The 21872-nt window shown below is 48.5% G+C and overlaps 1 protein-coding gene across 1 annotated transcript in view; it reads left to right on the top strand.

Annotated features, from left to right (window-relative positions):
• The first annotated feature begins 1527 nt into the window (after positions 1-1527).
• Positions 1528-21872, top strand: part of ZBTB7A (zinc finger and BTB domain containing 7A) — a 69367-nt gene continuing 49022 nt past the window's right edge. The window contains exon 1 of the mRNA XM_087893490.1: positions 1528-2163. The gene's annotated coding sequence lies outside the window, so the exon portion shown is untranslated. The remainder of the gene's footprint in view (positions 2164-21872) is intronic.

The following is a 21872-nucleotide window of genomic DNA, read 5'->3' as shown; positions in this document are numbered from 1 at the left end:
GTCCAACCCCGTTCGATTCGTTCAGAACAACACAGTTAGAAAGGGAATGATTAACATTAAAGAGCAGGGTGACATTTGGACATCTCTCCCCCTCCCTCTCCCCCCCCCATTTAAGAGGCGGGCCCGACCCATCTGCAGAAAGAAGATAAGGCCGGCCTACCTCGCAGGGTTCTTGGTTCCACCCCAAGCATGCAATACTTACCAGCCGAGCCCCAACCGTTTCTAGCCGAACCTATTTTTAGATCAAAGTGACCCGCTGGCCGAGTTTACCCTTTGCCTGCACGTGTGAACGCGCTTCTCCTCCTTTCGCTCCCCAGCCCAAAAGGGACCCGATCCACCCACCCACCCACTTCTCCTTTACCACCGCAACCAACCCGGCGCGAAAAAAAATCCCGCGGGGGATCGCAGCCCGCAAGGCGATCCCCTTCCCTTCCCTTCCGCGCATTCCTCCCGGGGACGGATCGCCGCGGTCCTTCCTGCGAGGCGGCTTGGAACGCTGGCCCTGCTGCGGCGCATGGGCTCTGTAGTTTCCCCCCAGCCACCTGCTTTTGCTCCCGCGCTTGAGCTAAAAACAGTGATTAGAATGACACTTTTGACAACTTCGCCAGTCGCTTTGGACGTTGGCACACATTTAAAATGGGAATTTCCCGGCACGCGGCGCTCCGAAGGGGGTCACCCCGCTCCGATGCACGAACGTGCCAAAAATACAAATACACAAATAAACACAAAAGCACGCACAGACCCCCACACACATATATAGTATATATATATGGCACAGAGAAACTTCGCACCACTTGCAAAAGTGCGCGTCTGTCTGTGCTTTGCTTGTGTGTGTGTGTTTGTGTGTGTTTGTGTGTTTGTGTGTGTGTGTTTGTGTATGGGGGGGGTCACCCTCTCTTCCACCCGGCTCCCCAAAGCCACGCTCCCTATCTTCCCCCTCCCCCGCTCCCGCGTCCGCCGCCCGCGCGCTCCGAAGTGCGGCGCCCGCACCCGCGCGCGTGCAAAAAAAACGCGCGTGCAAAAAATCCCGCGCGGACGGCCGGCCGGCCGGGCGTGCATGCAAAAAAAAAAAAAGAAAAAAAAAAGGAGCAAGCGGCTGGCTCTTCTCTCTCACTCCTTCTCTCTCTCTCTCTCTCTCTCTCTCCTTCTCTCTCTCTCCTTCTCTCCTTCTCTCTCTCTCTTTCTCTCTCTCTCCTCTCTCTCTCTTTCTCTCTCTCTTTCTCTCCTTCTCTCTCTCTCTCTCTTTCTCTCTCCTTCTCTCCTTCTCTCTCTCTCTTTCTCTCTCTCTCCTTCTCTCTCTCTCCTTCTCTCTTTCTCTCTCTCCTTCTCTCTCTCTCTTTTTCTCTCTCTCTTTTGGGCACAGCCTTGCCCGGCCTGTCGGGGTTGAGATAACCCGGCGAGCCCTCTTGCTTTGCCTCGCCTCCGGGTGGGTGGGTGGGAGGGAGGGAGGGAAGGGGAAGGGAAGGGTCCTCGGCTGATCGCTGGGGAGGGGAGGCGGGGCAGGGCAGGGCAGGGCAAAAAAAAAAAAGAGAGAGAGAAGAGAAGCCAAGCAGCCCCCCCTTGGCCAGGCTATGTGTGTGTGTGTGTATGTGTGTTTGTGCTTTGCGTGCGGCCCTTGGCACGGAGCGGGCTGAGACGTGGCAGCAAGCGGCCGGCTTTTGCAAAGCTTGTGCGGACCCCCGGGATTGTAGTGGGTGGGTGACAGCTGGGTCTCCCTTCCTTCTGGATCTCTCTCTCTCTCTCTCTTTTTTTGCAAAGCCGTCTTGCCCATCCTCCTCCTCCTCCTCCTTCCCAACCAAACCGAGGCAGGGAATTTCTTTCTTTCTTTTCTTTTTTTTTAATGATGATGATGGGGATTATTTTGGCTTGAATGCCCCCCCCTCCCCAAGCGCGCGGCGGCTGCACCTTTAAGAGAAGGGAGGGACCCCTCTTGAGCCCGGAGAGCAACCAGGAAGGGAGTTCACGGCATCATACGGGGCTTTGCATCTACTGTTACAGGCAGGGCAGGCAGGCAGGAGGCAGGCAGGCAGGCAAGGCACAGGCAGCCAGAGCGGGAGGCCGGACGCGCCTGGCTGCTGCTGCCCGTCCACCCCCCACCCTCCCCTTCCCCCGCGACCCTCGCCTCCGCCTGCAACCCACCCAAGACCCCCGCGGACCAAGAAGGTAAGGACTGCGTGGAATGGGTGGGTGGGTGGGAAATTTCCACGGGTGGGTGGGAGTGGGGAGGGGGAGGGGACTTTTTTGGGGGGGGGGGAGAAGGTGAGTGTTGGTTGGTTAGAGAGAAGAAGAGGAAGAAGAAGAGGAAGAAGAAGAGGGGTGTGTGGGGGGGGGGCTTTTCCTTGCACCCAAAGTCTTACGGGCGACTTTCGGGCCAGCTCAACTTTCCCTTCCTTCGGTCCGGGATCACCTGCGGGTCGTCGGGGAAAGCGGGGGACGGAGGGAGGGAGGGGGGAGACTTGGGGGGGGTGGAGAAAGCGAGCGCGCGTGGGGCGGCTTTGGAAAGTGGGGGTTTGGGGGGGTTGCAAAGGAGGGAGGAAGAGGAAGGGAAGGGGGGGGTTCTTGACTCGGCTTGGGCCGAACGTCCCTAGGTGGCCCCAGCCTTGGGGTGGGGGTAGGGGGGGATCGGGGTGGGTGGGGGAAGGGAAGGGAAGGGAGGAAAAAAAAGGGGGGGAGGGGGTTGCATTTGGAGAGAAAGCAGGCGGCTTGCAAAAAAAAGAAAAGAAAGAAAATTAAAAAGGGAAAGTGATCGATGCAAAAGGAGAAAGGTGGCCGGGGAGGGGGGAGAAGAAGAAGATCGGAGGGGAGTTTGGGTGTCCCGGATTGCCCCCTTTTGGCGAAGGGGGGAGCGCGCGGGGTTTGCAATCGCGCGGGGGAGGGAGGCGGGCAGGGCAGGGCAGGGAAGGGAAGCGGGGCAGAACTTTCCGCCCCCTCCTCGCCTGGCCTTGCTCCCTCTCTCTCTCTCTCTTTTTTTTTTTTTTTGACCCCTTGCAAGTAATAATTCCCTGCTTGCGTTGCCTACGTTGTACTGGCTTGGGGTGGGATGGGGGGGCAGGATATGTATTTTTTTTTTTAAGGGAGGGGGCTTGCAAAGCCCTGGGGGAGAGAGAGAAGGGGAGACAGAGAGAGGAGAAAGGGCTGCTTGGGACTTGTAGTCTTCCCGGCCTCTTAGGCCTGCAGGTGCAAAGCAGGCCGGCGACTACCTCTCCCGAGATGCCCCGCGAGCGGCCCTTGCCGCGGGGAGGCGTGTTGACAGACGCCGCCGCCGGCCAATGGCGAGCGCGCCTGCGTCTTTTTTTTTTTTTTTCCCCTTCTCCCTCTGGCCTCCGCTTGGGCCAATGGCGGCCGTGGGGGGTGAGAAGGAGGGAGATGGGGAAGGGAAGGCGCTCGAGCGGGACCCACGTCAACCCCTTCCCCGGAGGGAGAGGTGGGGTCCCCGGACGCGCCGGCTAGGCGAGGCCGGGGATGCGAGGCCTAGGGCCAGGCCCGCGCCGAGGCTCAAGGGGGACCTCAGACTTTATTTTTAGGACCTCCAAGGGCAGGGGAAGCCGGCTGGGTCGTCCTCCCGGTTGGAGTAGCGGTGAAAGACAGAAAACTGAGAGTTTCTTGAGCACCTCAAGTGGGGATAATAGTCCTCCAAAGACTCCCAAAATTGGGGTTCAAACTTTTTAGGGGTAGAAAGGCAAGGGGGAGGGGAGGCCTGTGGGGAAGGGGAGAGACTTGCCAGGCCCACCGCCCATGGAGGACCCCCATTTGGTCCCCAGAAGCCTGGCCTGTCTCTTCCCCTTGGCTGGACGAGGCTTAGCCCGTTGAGATGACGCAGGTTGCAGGCACCTGCAGGACAGGTAAGCAGCCAGGTGGCCAACCAGGAAATGCCTGGCTTGGAGTCCTGCAGGCTTCGGGCCTTCTTTTCCAGCCCTTGAAAGAGGCCCAGGCTGGCTCAAGAGGGAGACCTCCACTGCCACCCTCGTAACGACACCCCTGCAGGGTGGGACGAAACCTTGCTGCAGTCTGGTGGGACTGGCACCAGGGTTTATTTTTTTGGTAGTCCGGCTCTATGATCTGCCCTGATCTCCATAGGGGTCAGAATTGCAAAAAGCTACCACGCTGTAAAGGTAGTCCTCGACTTATGACCACAACGGAGCCTCAAATTTTTCCATGGCTAAGTTGAGGCCGCTGTGAGTTTTGTCCCAGCTTGCTTGCCACAGGGGTGGAGTGAATCCATTGCAGGGGTTCAGTTAGTGACACGGTTGTAAAGTGAATCCGGCATCGATTTTGCTTTTCAGCAGGTCACAAAAGGCGATGATTACATGAGCCCGGGGGACACCGCACCCGTTATAAATATGTGTCAGTGGCCAAGCACGCCTGAATTGTGATCACAAAACGAGGGTGCTGCGATGGTCCCTAAGTGTGAATAGCTGTGGTGTCATTTTTTTTTTCAGACCTGTTGTAACTTTGAAAGATCACTAAACGAATGGCTGTAAGTCCAGGACTGCTTTTTATTTGCATTTATTTCCCTGCAAAAACGCAGCCGAGATTCCAAACCAAAGTTCTTCCCAACCTTTAGTGGGTTTTCCAACATGCAGGAGAGAGAGAGAAACAGGTTTATTTTGGAACGAAGAAGTAATTTAAGTGCTTTAAAACAACAACAACAACCCCTTCCTGGATACCTTGGATAACTTTTATTTTTCTTCTGGGATCCTCGCTGGGTAGCAGGTTTTAGGCGTGGGGAGTAGAAAAGTGAAGCTGTGGACGGGATTCGAACCCGGCCCTCGGATCCGGCCTCCCGTTGGCCATTTTCTATCTAAGGGTGATGGCTATGGGGAGAGTTTGGAGGGGCAAAAAGGGAAGTTATTTGCCGTAGGAAAAGGAAAGTGTTGTTTAAAGACAAAGCCGTTTTATCGCAAAGTGGACTATGATCTGTGAACTTTATCAGGTGTGTAGAGCATATGTGGAGAGTACACTGCTGAGGAAGGCTACAACAGAGAGCTGTTGTGGGTTGTGAAAGACAAAAGAGAAAGAGGGAGGGGTGAGAAAAGGCCTGTGGCAAAACTGCTTAGAGAGGATGATGGTTTATAATCCAATCCAGGTTTTACCGGCACCATGGAGTTCAGAAACCACAGAAGGTGCCTTGACCACAACTGAGTCCAAAATTTATGTTGCTAAGCAGGACAGTTATTCAGTCAGGTTTGCCCCATTTTACGACCTTCCTTGCCACAGTTGTGAAGGTGAATAACTGCATTTGTTACCTTAGTCCCACGGTCCTTAAGGTGAATCTGGCTTCCCCGTCGACTTTGCTTGTCAGAAGGTTGCAAAAGGAGATTGCGTGACCTCGGGGCATTGCAACCGTCATAAGTATGAGTCCGTTTTCAAGCATCCCAATTTTGATCACGTGACCATGGGGATGCTGCAACTGTCCTTAGTGGGGAAACGGCCCCTTTTTACAGTACCGTTGGGAATTCGAACGGTCACTAAATGAATCGGTTGTAAGTTGAGGCAACCCGAAAGCTTGATCTCTCTTTACTCCCTGAGAAAGGACATTGGATTGAATCAATTTTGGCCCTGCTGACTTTGTCTTTTATCATGCTTTTCCCTCAAAGGGACGGGCTCTTTTACAGTAGTGGCCAAAATTGTGGAAACCTTTTGGGAAAAGTGCATTTTTGAGGTTTGATGGCTAATAACACCATTTTTTTCTTTTGGAGTTTCAAGATAATCCTATTCCACTGCTGGAATGGCCTGGGAATAGCCCAGACCTTCTTAACCCAATTGAAAATCTATGGAGCCGACAGTCAGAAGCGACCCAGCAATAAAACCCAGTTAATAGAAGCCATCATTCAATCTTGGTTTCACATTCTAACAGCTGCAGAACTAAAAGACTTGGTTCACTCCATGGGAAGACGTCATTCATGCTAAAGATTACCCAATGACATATTAACTTCATTTTTGTATATCTCGTTTTTTCTAGGGTGGTCATTTTTGTATATCTCATTTTTTCTACGCTTTTCACTTTTTTTCTTTATACTGTAACTGCTATTCTAATAGCAAATCCTTCATAAATGTTATTGCATTACATTCTTGATTAAATTATCTTTCCATTGTTACATAATTTTATGGTATTACTCCCCCCCCCCCAAAAAAGTGGTTTTATTAGCTACTTTTAGAAAATACATTTTTCCCAAATTTTGGCCACTACTGTATAAGGTCCAGAGGGCTGAAAGTGCCAGGAAAAACTCAGCTTCAAGAATTCTCTTATCGCAAAGGTGGGCGATTAATTTTCCCCAGATGACAAAGAACCGGGAACTCTTGTGGGAGGAGGCGGAACCAATAAGGCCGTGAATATACATAGGTACCCCCATGTGCACATATATAAATTAGGGGAAAAAATTAGTTGCCTTTAAAGTAGAAGCAATGCACGATGTACATTTATTTACATTTGATTTCTAATTTCCTTTTTTTTATATAAATAATTTTTATTGAGTATTTTACATTTTAAAACCAAACACACAATAGCAAAAGAAATCGAGACAAAAACACACGCACATCAGACGTTAAAATACAATACTAACAACAGATATATACAATTTTACAGCTTTCTGCATTGACTTTTGTCTTTACTCTTAGCTTTTATCCTCCCGCTCCTTCTCTTTATTTTTAAATATTCATAATTAACTGTTTTGTTAGCCAGGATTGTTATTTACATTCATATCCAGTATGTTAATATCAAATTTCACTTTATGTTCTTATTTCTTAATTTGATTTCTGTTTTCCAACCATGTATAAAACCTATTCCCCATTTTATAATAATCCGAGTCTTCTCTTTCTTTGATTTTTAATTTCCAATTGATCTGCTGCGGCCCAGATCAGGACAGCTAAAAGGGCAGGATGCGACCCCGGGGACCATAAAATACCCAGGTCACCTGTGTCAAAATCTAGGTTTAGTGCAATGATGGTCATGTTTCCGGAAGGCCTTGGGGACATTGATTTCAGCCTCCCTGCGTTGTATGTTTGTATGCTGGTTTACGTTTGAGGATTATGGCAAAAGTGAGAAAATATATATACCGTATGGGGGAGCAGGATTGTGAGGTGCATGAGGATTTTGGAGAGGTCCAGAGAATACAGGAAAGGAAGGATGCTGGTGCTATTGTGGTGGAGAACTTCAGAAGAACATCTGGGGCCGTCTTATTATGCACCAAGCGGGGGCTTGCTTAGCTCTCATAATGGTTTGAAATGACTGTGAAGTGGCCGAGATGATGGTTTTCATCTGGGGATTTCCAAACCTCAGATGGAGATGCCGAATCTGGGACTTTCTGCTCGAAGAATAACGGCTGTGCAACTCTCATTCCTTGCCCTCAAATAAAGTGTACTTTCTAAAAAGCAGGCCGAACTGAGAATTGTTTTAAGTGCATTGAGAGAAGCCATAATTAGTTGGTTCGGTTTGAACTTAGCCTGTGAAGGAGCTCAGCATTTTTAGGCTGGGTGCTTATTCAGCAAGCCACGATTAAGCTAAGTTACGGGTTTGGGCCCTCTGTGGAATCGGTTTCTGCTTGGTCCATGCTGTCGGCAGAATTCAAGGGAGTCCTCGACTTGCGGCAATGGGGCCCAAAATTTCCATGGCTAAGCGAGACAGCTGTTTAAGTGAGTTTTGCCTCATTTTATGACCTTCCTTGCCACAAGTTGTTAAAAGTGAAACACTATAAGTAACACAATTGTTAAGTGAATCTGGCTTCCCCGTGGATTTTGCTTTTTGGAAGGTCGCAAAAGGGGATCACGTGATCCGGGGGACACTGCAACCGTCTTAAATACGAGGCAGTTGCCAAGATTTTGATCGTGTGACCGAGGGGATGCTACGGTGGTTGTAAGTGTGAAAAACCACCGTAAGTCACTTTTTTCCAGTGGCATTGTAACTTCAAAGGATCACTAAATGAATGTTTGTATGCCGAGGGCTACTTAGCTTGAATGGCTGGTTGGAATTCTTTTTCTGGTCCTCGTTGGAATTGGGAATTTTTCCTTCTGGCTTGTAATCCATCAAGAATTGATTAATACAAGGATCAGGGTGAAATAAAAGTGAATTTGAAGTTACAGGAGGATGGAATGAAATGTTTGATCATGAGAGTGTGGATTCTTTCCTTCCTTCCTTCCTTCCTCCTTTTCTTCCTTTCTCTCTCTTCCTTTCTCCTTTTTTTCTTTCTTTCTTTCTCCTTTCTTTTCTTCCTTCCTTCCTTCTTTCTCTCCTTTCTCTTTTTCTTTCCTTCCTTCCTTCCTTCCTTCCTTCCTCCTTTCTCTCTTTCTTTCTTTTTTCTTACTCCTTTCTCCTTCCTTCCTTCCTTCCTTTCTCCTTTTCAATCTCTTTCTTCCTTTCTCCGTTCTTTCTTTCCTCCTTTTCCCTCTTTCTTTCTTTCCTTCTTTTTTCATTTTTCTTTCTCCTCCCTCTTTCTTGCTCTCTTTCTTTCACTCTCTCCCTTTCTCTTTTTTGGACTATAAAAACTTAGGAGAAGGAGGAGAGGAAAATTGAAGAAACTATGGGGAATCTAAAAAGCTGGTCCAGCAATCGGAGATGTATGTGTCTTGGGGTTGCAGAAGATTGAGACATCTTGCGTCTCTCTTTGGACATGGCAAAATTTCACTGCGGGGAGTTTTTGCGATTCCGAAAAGTGATTTTTGTCTAGATGTCAGGAAAGTGAGTTCAAAGATAATATTTTTGCAGGATCAACCAGTAACTAACATTTATGCTTGAGTCAAATTCTTGCTTTCTCCCCTTTGAAATAATGGTGAGTACAATTGGTCTTCGACTTACGACCACAATTGAGCCCAAAGTTTCTGTCGCTAAGTGAGACATTTCTTAAGTGAGTTGTGCCTCATTTTTACAACCTTTCTTGCCACAGCTGTTAAGTCGAGGACTGCCTGTAGATGCCACCAGCAGTTAAAGGTCTCCTGGGCTTTCTAAGGTCCATGTCGGATCTCTACTTTCACAAAAGGCTGATATTCCCATTTTTATTTTGTTTTTAAACGAGGAGCGAAATTACGAACCATCTCCTGACTGATGGAGAACCATTTTACCCTACTGGGCTTAACTTTCGACCCTACAAGAGAGCAAGAAAATTATTTGGGTATCTTGTCAGGAAGTTGAAATGTCTCCCCTTCACCCATCCATCCAGGCAGGTCATTGAACTCTCTGAGATCTTGACATTGACGACATGCTAAGTCAGTGACGGCGAGCGGAAACGGGACGTGCGCGAGTGTTCATCAGGGCCACGCTCCGGAAAAGCCGAACTTCTGGGTTCTGGTGTGAATGTGCACCCGACAATCAGCTGGCTGGCGTGCATGCACACCCCGGTTTTCGCCACTGCCGCACGCGCGAAGGGATCGTGCTCCGAAAAAGCTGAACTTCCTGATTCTAGCGGGCATGCACACCCGACAATCAGCTGACTGGCGTGCATGTGCACCCGAGTTTTCAGCCTTGTCTCACGCGCGAAGGGATCATGCTCTGGAAAAGCCAAATTTCTGGGTTCTGGCGTGAATGTGCACCCGATAATCAGCTGACTGGCGTGCATGCACACACTGGTGTTCGGCATTCCCGTGTGCGTGTGAAGGACAGCTGATCATCGTGCGCACATGCACACCAGAAACCCGGAAGACAAACAGCCAAGGCTGCGCGTGCCGGGCGACACGGCTTCGTGTGCCCCTTTGAGCACGCATGCCATAGGTTGGCCATCACGGTGCTAAGCGGTGGTGGCCTTTTTTTTTTTGGGGGGGGAGAAAATAAAAATCAAGCCAAGCCATAAATTCTCTGCCTGAAAAAAAAAAGCAGGTAAATACCTTAAGCTTTTTACGTACCTGGAGAGCAATTAAAGTAAAAAAAAAAAAGATATTTATTTATTTATTTATTCTGGAGAGGGGCGAGACCCAGAGAGAGAGGAAAGGTGTGGTGCAAAGTCCCGGGAGGACCTGAGGTGAGGAACATGGGATCTTCGCCTCCTGTTTTGTGCAAGGTGGAAGGAAGCCTCTTCTGGGAAGAAGGGGCAGGTGAGCCGAGAGAAGAGGAGGAGGAGGAGGAGGGCTGAATGTGCTTGGTCTTGTCTGCCTCCTGGGGCTTTGGAGGGAGGGGAATTGGGTGGGGTCCTCTTTCCCATTAAAGAGGGCCCTGGAGAGGTTGAGAAAGAAGGCACGAGTTGCCCACTCCATGGATTTCAGAAACACACAGAGAGAGAGAGAGAAAGTGAGAGAGAGAGAGAGAGAGAGAGAGAGAGAGAGAGAGAGAGAGAGAGAGACGAAGGGTGGGGGACATGCAAATTTGTACTGGAGCCCTCTCCCCACCCTGCTTTTCCTTGGCATGCAAGCTGGGAGTGGAGGAGTCAGCTCAAAGAGTGATTGTTAAAGGTTTTCCCCCTCCCCATCTCCGCCCTTCCATTTTTCTTCTGTGGCGGAGGTCTTCTAAGGCCACCAAAACCAGAATCCTCCTCCTGAGAGGTTCGCCCAGGGTGGGTTCTTCTCCTCCTCCTTCTAAAATCATCTTACAAAAAACAAAAACTTCCAGCGTTGGAGCATTCACAACTTCTGGTGGCAAGCTGTTCCACTGGCTGTAATTGTCCTCACTTGTCAGGAAATGTCTCCTTAAGTTCTGGGTTGCTTCTCAACTTCTGGTGGCAAGCTGTTCCACTGGCTGTAATTGTCCTCACTTGTCAGGAAATGTCTCCTTAAGTTCTGGGTTGCTTCTCAACTTCTGGTGTTCCACTGGCTGTAATTGTCCTCACTTGTCAGGAAATTGCTCCTTGGGTTCTAGGTTGCTTCTCAACTTCTAGTGGCAAGCTGTTCCAGTGGCTGTAATTGTCCTCACCGTCTGGAAATTTCTCCTTGGTTCTAGGTTGCTTCTCAACTTCTAGTGGCAAGCTGTTCCACTGGCTGTAATTGTTCTCACCGTCCGGAAATTTCTCCTTGGGTTCTAGGTTGCTTCTCAACTTCTAGTGGCAAGCTGTTCCAGTGGCTGTAATTGTCCTCACCGTCTGGAAATTTCTCCTTAAGTTCTAGGTTGCTTCTCTCCTTGATCCGTTTCCATCCATTGCTTCTTCTCCAGGTACTTTGGAGAATAGCTTGATTCCCTCTTCTTTGTGGTAACCCCTTAGCAGGGTTCCAGTTGAGATGGTTCTGAGACCGGAGGCTAAAACTAAAACATATAAAGAAGGGTTGCTAGAATTGGGTATGTGTAGATTAATGAAAAGAAGGACTAGGGGTGACGTGATAGCCGTCTTCCAATATTTGAGGGGCTGCCCCAGAGAAGTGGAGGTCAACTCGTTCAGATCAGCTTCAACATCATGGGGACCTCTTCTCCAAAGCACCTGAAGGCAGGACAAGAAACAACGGATGGAAACTAATCAAGGAAAAGAAGGAACCTGGAACTAAGGAGAAACTTCCTGACAGTGAGGACAATTCACCAGTGGAACAACTTGCCACCAGAAGTTGTGGTTGCTGCATCACTGGAGGATTTTAAGAAGAGATTGGCCAACCGTTTGTCTGAAGTGACGTAGGCCAGAGGTCAGCAACCTGCGGCTCTGGAGCCGCGCGTGGCTCTTTCACGCCTCCGCTGCGGCTCCCTGTCACTCAAAACATGCGTCACAACCGCCAGTATGCGACATCCACCAGCAGGCAATTTATTGAGCTTTTCAACCGCCGATAGGCCAACCATGGATAAATCCAATTCAGAAGAAAACAGAACATTTAATTCAATTGCATATGCTAGTTTTGTGGCCGCTCGGGAAATAGTCGGGCACCGGAAGGGTTTTGTGGCTCCCGGTGTTTTTTTTTTCCTGTGGGAAACGGGTCCAAACGGCTCTTGGAGTGTTTAAGGTTGCCGACCCCTCGTCGTTGGCCTTCCTGCCTGAGCGGGGTTGGACTAGAAGACCTCCAAGGTCCCTTCCAACTCTGTTGTTCTCTTCTGTTCAGAAAAGCCAGCTTTTTTGGCTTCTCCGCTGCAGCCAGAAGCCCCCCCCCGCCCCCCCGACATGCGGTTATGTGGGGTGGCCGTCGATTTATCTGACACGGAGAACCCCAAATTTTTTCGTCCTGGTTCTTGGTCTTTCTTCAGTCTGCAATTCTCTTGGCTTTTTTGGAGGAACTTTTCTGTCGGGGAGTTGCATCTAAGCAGGCGGAGAAAATTTCTGAAGACTTGTTGGCCTTGTCGTAGTTGAGAATTATAGGTCGTCCTCGACTTGCGACCATTATTGAGCCCCAAAATTTTGGTTGTTAAGCGAGACAGTTGCTCAGTGAGCTTTGGCCACGATTTGACGAGCTTCCTTGCCATGTTTTAGGTTAATCCCTGCAGTTGTTCAGTGAGTAACACGGTTGTTAAATGGCTTCCGCGCTGACTTTGCACGTCAGAAGGTTGCAAAGAGGGAACACGTGATCCCGGGACACTGCCACCGTCATAAATACAGGTAGTCCTCACCTTACGACCACAATTGAGCCCCAAATTGTCCGCTGATAAGCAAAACATTTGTTCAGTGAATTCCGCCCCATCGTACAACCTTTTTTGCCACCGTTGTTAAGTGAATCCGTGCAGTTGATAAGCTAGTAACCCGGTTGTTAAGTGAATCTGGCTTTCCCCCATTGACTCTGCTAGTCAGAAGGTCGCAAAAGAGGGGGATTGCGTGACTCCGGGACACTGCAATTGTCGTAAATACGACAAAATACGAGTCGGTGGCCAAGTATCTGAATTTTGATCACGATTTGTGGGAGGCTGGCAACGGTCATAAGTGTGAAAAACGGTCACAAATCACGTAATTTTGAGCGGTCACTAAACGAAGCGTTATAAGTCGAGGACTAGCTGTAGGGGCCACTTTCCAAGGCTCTGAGTTTTGATCATATGGCCCTGGGGATGCTGTCACGCTCGTAAGGTGGAAAATGGTCCAAAAGTCCACTTTTTCCAGTGCCATTCGAACTTCGAACAGTCGGTCACTAAGCGAACGGTTGTAAGTTGAGAACTACCTGTACAGAACCAGGTGTCAATCTCAGGTACAAGAAGACAGCTGGAGATTTGGGCCTTCTCCTCCTCTGACCCAGTTCAGCCAGACACGGTTAAGCCGTCCCTGAATGCTCTCTGTTGCCTTGCTGGAAATCCCAAACACTAGATAACAGGCCATCCTCGATTTACGACCACAACGGAGCCCAAAATTTCCGTCATTAAGTGAGACATCGGTTGAGCGAGCTTTGCCTCATTTTGCGACTTTGACTTTGCTTGTCCGAAGGTCGCAAAAGGGGATCATAAGTTCATACTTACGATCGCGACCGTCGTAAGTATGAACCAGTTGCCAAGCGTCTGAATTTTTTATCACGGGGATGCGTCAACGGTCGTCAGTGTGAAAAACGGCCCTACATCCGTTTTTTCCGTGCCGTTGTAACTCCGAACGGTCACTTAAACCAACTGCTTTAAGTCTGTTACTGTGTCCTTGACTTAGGACTACGGTTGCAACCAGAATTTCTGTCGGTAAATAAACCATGAATCATAATGTGAATAAAGAGTAACGGTCTTTAAGCAACTGACATACCAGTAAACCCCAACTTATAACCATAACGGGGACTGGAATTTCTGTTGCTAAGCAAGACAGTAGTTCCAAATTTTATTAGTTTAATATAGGAGTCAGCAACCCGCAGCTCTGGAGCCGCATGTGGCTCTTTCATCCCTCTGCTGTGGCTCCCTGTCGCTCAAAATATACGTAATTTATTGAGCTTTTTTGACCCCTGGTAGGCCAACCATGGATAAATCCAAGAAAAAAAAGTTTCAGAAGAAAACAAAGTTTAATTCAACCACATATGCTAGTTCTGTGGCCGCTCAGGAAATAGTCGGGCATAGGACGGATTTTGTGGCTCCCGGTGTTTTCTTTTCTGTGGGAAACGGATCCAAATGGCTTAAGGTTGCCGACCCCTTAACAAAACATATAGAAATAGGCAGAAAAGTGAAAATATTTGGGGGGGGGGAGGAAGAGGAAAGAGTGTAGGGTCAAGGGGGGGAAAAAAGCATTAGTTTTCGAGTCTTTTTGGCCCAGTAGAATACAGCTAGTCCTCACCTTATGACCACAATTGAGCCCCAAATTGATGATGTTCAGCGAGACATTTGTTAAGCGTTTTTTGCCCCATTTTACGACCCTTCTTGCTGCCGTTGTTAAGTGAATCGCTGCAGTTGTTAAGTTAGTAACGCGGTCGCAAAAGGGGGACCCTGGACACACAGCGACCGTCATAAAGGCGAGTCAGTTGGCCAGCATCTGAATATTAAATCACGTGATGCTATGACGGTCAGACGTGTGAGAAACGGTCCTAGCTCAACTTTTTTCAGTGTCGCCGTAACTTTGAATGGTCGCTAAACGAACTGTTGTAAGCCGAGGACTTGTAAGTAGTAACATACGACCTCAGCTTTTTTATATTTTTACATGGTAATATATACTAGCCATTTCCAGCAACAACCCATTTATTTAATCGGCAAAATCCAACTTGTTAAGCGAGTCGCAGCCTGTCTTACTACCTTTTCTGGCACCGTAAAGCCCAATCGGAGTGGACGTTAAATGAATCACGCCGTCGTTAAACGAATCTGATTTTTTCCCCCGTTGATTTTTGCATGTCGGAAAACGGCTGGGAAGGTCACACATCGGGATCATGTGATCTAAGATACTGGTAGTCCTCGATTTACAACAGCTCATTTAGTGACCATTCAAAGTTAAAACGGCGCTAAAAAAAGTGACTTATGGCCGTTTTTCACACTTCCAACCTTCGTAGCATCCCCAAGGTCACACCATCCAAATTCAGACGCTTGGCCACTGGTTCACACTTAACGACCGTCGCGGTGTCCCAAGGTCACGCGATCCCCTTTTTTGCGACCTTCGGATCAGCCAAATCAAGGGGGAAAGCCAGATTCACTTAACAACCGTGGGTGGCTAACTGAACCGCTGCAAAACGATTCCCTTAAGAACCGTGGCAAGCCACGTCGTAAAGCGGGGCGGAATGCCCGTCAGCAATGTCTCACTTCACGGCAAAAACGTTGGGCTCGATCGTTGTAAGTTGAGGACCGGCTTCTCCACGCCGGTCGCCGAGCTCCCCCGGATTTTGATCGTGTTAACAACCGGGGGAATCCTAGGACGGTCATAAGTGCGAGGAGCCGATGTAAGTCCCCCTTTTTTCACGGCGACCTTACAAACGGTCGCGGAAGGAAGAGCTGTAAGTCAAGGACCACATGTGCTTGGAATCGGGTGGGGGTGGGGGTTTGAGCTTTGAGAGTGCCGGGGACTGGCAGTAGGTAAACATTGCTGAAGGAACAGGAGCTTCGAATCTGGTACTCGGTGTTCCCGGATCGCACGACGTTGCAAAAATTAAAAAAATAAAAAATAAAAAAGCAAGCCCAGAGATCTTGCTTCTTATTTCAGAGATCATTTCCCGGCCTCCCGACGGTCGTGGCGTTCTCAAACTTTGCTCCCTTGCTTGTTTTAGAATAGAATAACAAGAGTTGGAAGGGACCCTGGAGGTCTTCTAGTCCAACCCCCTGCTTAGGCAGGAAACCCTATTTTACCACTTCAGACAAATGGTTATCCAATCTTTTCTTTAAAAACTTCCAGTGTTGGAGCATTTACAACTTCAATCCAGTGGCAAGTCGTTCCACTGGATTGATTGCTCTCAATGTCAGGAAATTTCTCCTTAGTTCTAGGTTGCTTCTCTCCTTGATTTTGGTCACCACAATGTCAAAAAGTTGTAAAAAAAAAAGACGTTGAGACGCTACTGCGGAGAAGAGCAAGAAACATAATTGGGGGACTGGAGGCTCAAACATACGACGAACGGTTGCAGGAACTGGGAATGTCTCGTTTAATGAAAAGAAGGACCAGGGGAGACATGATAGCAGTCTTCCAGTATCTCAGGGGCTTCCACAAAGAAGACAGAGGTCAATTTATTCTCCTAAGCACCTGAGGGCAGGTCAAGAAGCAATGAGTGGAAACTAATTGAGGAGAGAAGCAACCTAGAATTAAGGAGGAATTTCCTGGCAGTGAGGACAATGAACCTGTGGAACAACTTGCCACCAGAAGTTGTGGGTGATCCACCCACTGGAGGTTTTCAAGAACAGACTGGACAACCTTTGGTCTGGAATGGGAAAGGGTCTCCTGCTTAAGCAGGGGGTTGGACTAGAAGACCTCCGAGGTCCCTTCCAACTCTGTTATTCTGGGTCTTCCTCCAATCCCCTTCAGGAAAATATCCGGAAACTGGGCTTTTGAATCTGGTGGAACTTCTTCATCTTCCAAAATGCCGAAGGGGCTGCCGGCTGGAGTTGGCAGGCTGTCAACCGCCAACCTGGGGAGATGTTTCTCGAAAATCTTCAGCTATGTGGCAAAAGGAAGTGCAGGTTACCTCACAACGCGAGCAGAAAGCTCTTTCGGGAAAAACAAAATGGACGCCTCGAGGCGAAATGCAGCCATTGGTGGGTGAAAGAGACGACAGCCTGTGCTTCGGTCGGAAAGGGTGCGGGCCAGCCCCCAAAATGTGGGGCTTTTGGGTCCTTTATGGGGGCTGCAGTGCTGGGCTAAAAACTGGAACATTGTGAGATCTAATGCTGCCGTAGGCGCGAAAGCCGGCTGGGTGACTTTGGGCCAATCACCAGGAGACTGGGAGTTCTAGCTCTGTCCTGGGCACAGGGGGTGGCTGGGTGACTGGGTCAGTCACCACGAAATGGTGAGTTTTAGTTCCACCCTAGGTACAAAAAGTGGTTGGGTCACTTTGTGCCAGTCACCAGGAGACGGTGAGTTCTAGTTCTAGTTCCGCCTTAAGCATGAAAGGTGGCTGGGTGACTTTGGGCCAATCGCCAGGAGACTGGGAGTTCTAGTCCCACCTTAGTTATGGAAACTGGCTGGTTGACTTTGAACCAATCACCGGGAGGCAGTGAGCTCTAGTTCCGCCTTAGGCATGAAAGGTGGCTGGGTGACTTTGGGTCAGTCACCAGGGGACTGTGAGTTCTAGCACCACTTTAGACACAGAATGTGGCTGGGTGACTTTGGGTCAATTGCCAGGAGATGATGAGTTCTAGTTCTGCCTTGGGCACAAAAGGTGGCTAGGTGACTTTGGGTCAGTCACCAGGAGACAGTGAGTTCTAGCCCCACTTTAGGCATGTATTCCTGAGAGACTGGGAGTTCTAGTTTGGCCCTAGGCACGAAAGGTGGCTGGGTGACTTTGTGCCAGTCACTAGGAGACTGAGTTCTAGCCCCACTTTAGGCACGAAACATGGCTGGGTGACTTTGGGCCAATCACCAGGAGACTGGGAGTTCTAGTCCCACCTTAAGTGCAAAAGCCAGCTGTGTAATTTCTGACCCATCACTAGGAGTCAGTGAGTTCTAGTCCCCCCTTTCCTCATGGAAGCCCTCTAGGTGATTTTGGCCGAGTCCCTCTACCTTGGCCCAACCTATGTCGAAATATTGTCATTGCCTGTTGTTAAGTGAGACATTTGTTAAGTGAGTTTTGTGCCATTTTATGACCTTTCTTGCCACCGTTGTTAAGTGAATCATTGCAGTTGTTAAGTTAGTAACCCGGTTGTTAAGTGTATCTGGCTTCCCCCTTGACTTTGCTTTGCAGGGAGGCCGCAACGGTTGTCGTTCCGTGTGAAAACCGGTCCTAAGCCCCTTTTCTTTCACGACCGTTGTCACTTCTAACGGTCACTAAGCGAAGTGTTGTAAATCGAGGACTACCGGTATTTATTGGGGAAGTGGCTCTGCTCTGCTTGGGCGGGACTGGAGAAATAGCGTCGCCCGTTTAATAACCAGGTTGGCAGCCATTCCGTTCCTTTTTGGGAAATGAATCTGGAAGCCCCACCCGGGGAGCCTCCCTCTCTCTCAGCTCTCTCTGCATCGCACACCAGGCAGTGCACAGAAAATGGAATAAACACACACACACACGTACATACACACACACACACACACACACACAATACACATATACATGTATACACATACATATACATACATACTTATATACACACAGTATATACACACATACACATATACATATACTTCTACATACATACATACACATATACACTATACACACATATACATATATACACACATATATACATACATATACACACACATACATACACACATATATACACACACATACATACACACATATATACACACACATACACACATATACACCCAGATATTCATACACACATATATACACACATACATGTATACACATACATATACACATATACATATACACAAGCACACATACATACACACACTATACACATACATATATACACACATATATACACACATATACATATACGCATATATATATACATATACATACACATACACACATACACATATACACACTATACATACATATACATATATATTTATACACATATATACACACATATACATACACACATACACATATACACACTATACATACATATACATATATACACACATATACACACATACATACATGCATATACACACATACACACATACATACATGCACACACATATATATACACACATACACCCACATATATACACATGCACACATATACACACATTACACACACATATATACACATATAAACACATACATATATACACATACAGAGATATACATCCACATAGACACACACATATATTCACACACACATACACACACACACACACATATACATACATACATACAAACACGCCTCCCCCCCCCCCAGATCTTCCCCGTGAGGAATTTTTGTGTTTGTGAAGGGCCCCTCAGGTAACCATTGCCGGAATTTGCCGTCACCTTGGGTGACCCAGGAACTTGGTGCTGGGAGCCAAAAGGCGGGGGGGGGGGGGAGGGCAGGTGCGAAGGTGTTGCAACAAAGCAGAGTCTGAGGCTGCCCCCTCCCAGCTTTTCTGTGGCCGGAGGATCCTCCGTCCCTTTCTAACCAATGGGAGAGAAGCGTCGCAGCTGTGGGGTTGGAGCTGTGGGGTGCTGGGTGCTCTCCGAGCTTGGAGGTTTTCTTGCAGAGGTCTCATTACGCAACCAGGTGACAAGCACGGAGGAGGCTCCCTAGTTGGGTAATCAATCGTCTGCAAGAAAACACCCCACAGTCCTCCTCCTCCTCCTCCTCCTCCTCCCCAAACCCCACCCTCTTCTAGCACTGATGACACTACCTAGTTGGGTCATGAAATGTCTGCAACGAAGCCGCTAAGCTCAGAGAGAACCAAGGACCCCACAGTCCTCCTCCTCCTCCAACCCCACCTCTTTCTAGCACTGATAATATTCCATAGCTGGGTCATGAAACGTCTGCAAGAAAACCACCAAGCTCAGAGAGCACCAAGAACCCCACAGTCCTCCTCCACCTCCTCTTCCTCCTCCTCCCCCCTTCTCCTCCTTTCCACAAACTCCACTTCTTTCTAGCACTGATGATGTTACCTAGCTGGGTCATGAAGTCTGCAAGAAAACCACCAAGCTCAGAGAGCACCAAGAACCCCACAGTACTCCTCCTCCTCCTCCAACCCCACCTCTTTCTAGCACTGATAATACTCCATAGTTGGGTCATGAAACGTCTACAAGGAAACTACCAAGCTCAGAGGGATTTTTTGTGTAGGTCTTTTCCTTTACGTAGATTGTTGAACCCATAAGAAAAGGGGGGGAAAGGGGTGAATTCTAGGATGAGGCTCCTGGTTTGCTCTTTTGGACGCTGTGTAGCATATCGTGTGAATTTCTTTTTTCTATTGACTTTAGTTTTCTCCCGTTGCTTCCGATGCCCATTTTACATAAGAGTTGGGGACATACCGACCTTCTGGTTAAAAATCCAGCAATCATGGCTGTTTTGTTTCCAAACTTGGGAAATGGGGGATGTCTCTAGTTTAATGAAAAGAAAGGACTAGGGGAAAGAGGATAGCAGTGTTCCAATATTTGAGGGGCTCCTACAAAAATATAGGGGGGGGGATGTCAAACTATTTTCCCAAGCACCAAAAGGCAAGATGAGGAACAACGGATGGAAACTAACCAAGGAGAGAAGCAAACTAGAACTAAGGAGAAATTTGCTGACACCAAGAACAATGAACCAGTGGAACTGCTTGCCACCAGAAGTTGTGGGTACTCCATCACTGGAGGTTTCCAAGAAGAGACTGGACAGCCATTTGCCCAGAATGAGCATAGGATTTCCTGCTTGAGCAGAGGGTTGGACTAGAAGACCTCCAAGGTCCCTTCCAACTCTTATTCATGCTTTGAAGATTCTAACCGTGACTTAGAGTAAAACAGAGCTGGAAGGGCCCTTAGAGGTCTTCTAGTCCAACCCCCTGCTCATGCAGTGGACTCTATACCTAAATGTCTATGGAGATTCTCAGTCATCCAGGTCACGGCTGTCCCAAAGGTGCTTTTTTCAAGACTTTCTCGTTTTTCTTTGAAGACATTTCACTTCTCCTTCAAGAAGCTTCTTTACCTCAGAGCTGAAGAAGCTCCTTGGCGGAGAAGCGAAACGTCTTCAAAGAAAAACGAGAAAGTCCAGTTGCCTCTCGAAAAAGCACCTTTGGGAGACCCTATACCCGTGATGGCGAACCTACGGCACGTGTGCCAAAGGTGGCACGCGTAGCCATATCGGTGGGCACGGGAGCTTGGCTCCAGCTGATTTTCGGGCCTTCTGGGCCCACCAGAAGTTGGAAAACAGTCTGTTTCCTGCCTCCGGAGGACCTGGGGTGGGGGTGGGAAAGGCCCGTTTTTTTGCTCTCCTCAGCCTTCAGAGCCTTTCTAGGTGTCTGGGGAGGGCAAAAATGGCCTTCCCCACTCCCTGGAGGCCCTCTGGAAGCCAGAAACCGCCGGAAGTTGGCAAACGGGCCGTTTTGGGCCTCCAGAGGGTGGGGAAGGCCATTTTCGCCCTCCCCAGACTCCTAGAAAGGCTCTGGAGGCTGGGGAGAGCAAAAAACGGGCCTACCGTGCCAGGAGCGTGGGAGAGATTGCGTGTGCATGCGCAGGGGCAGGGCGCATAGAATTATAGGTGTGGGCACCCGCGCGTATGAATCCCCTGCTCCTGGGACACGATGGCAAAAAGGTTAGCCATCACTGCCTTATACCATTTCAGACTGCCATTTGTCAGAAATGATGTAGGGTCTCCCACTTGGGTGAGGGGTTGGACTAGATGACCTACAAGGTCCCTTCCAACTCTGTTAATCTTTGAATCTCTCTCTCAGACTTCCTTAAATGTTCTTCAAAGCATTTCCAAATTTTAAAACTGTTCCCGAAGCCTTAAACAAACCCAGCTCAGGACTGGGCATATACAATTTACACACAGACGCAACCAAACCTCGTTCTGTAGCAGAAACGGTCCCAGAGTTTTGTAGCTACAAATAGTTTTTCGGGGTTCAGTGAAGCCGTAAGTAAAAAACTCGGCTCGGTACGAACATGTCTCTTTAATGCGAATGCAATTATTCAGATTTCTCACAGTGGTTTAACTTGATTTCAGGACTGGTATAACTAGTGTGTGGAGTGGGGAATTCTCTTAAGGTCCTGCAGGGAAGCTCAGGGCTGGTCTCGTATGTAGGCAGTGATGAAATGCAATGAATAACAACTCCAGGTGAGTTTTGCAAAAGTCAAAACATCTGGAAATTCAGCAAAAAGACCTTGATGGGTTATTTGAGAGACTTTTTAAGCCTTGTGGACTTCAACTCCCAGATTTCCCCAGGCTGGCTGGTGAATTCTGGGAGTTGAAGTCCACAAGTCAAAACATCTGGAAATTCAGCAAAGAGCTTGGTGGATTATTTGCTAGCTAAAATTTCAATTTGTGGACATTAATTCAGAAGTCAAAACATCTGGAAATTCAGCAAAAAGACCCTGATGGGTTATTTGAGAGAATTTTTAAGCCTTGTGGACTTCAACTC

Source organism: Pantherophis guttatus, chromosome 1, assembly GCF_059756535.1.
Source record: "Pantherophis guttatus breed Tessera chromosome 1, ASM5975653v1, whole genome shotgun sequence".
Lineage (NCBI taxonomy): Eukaryota > Metazoa > Chordata > Lepidosauria > Squamata > Colubridae > Pantherophis > Pantherophis guttatus.
Note: the sequence above shows the minus strand (reverse complement) of the source record. Positions and strands in the feature narration are given on the sequence as shown.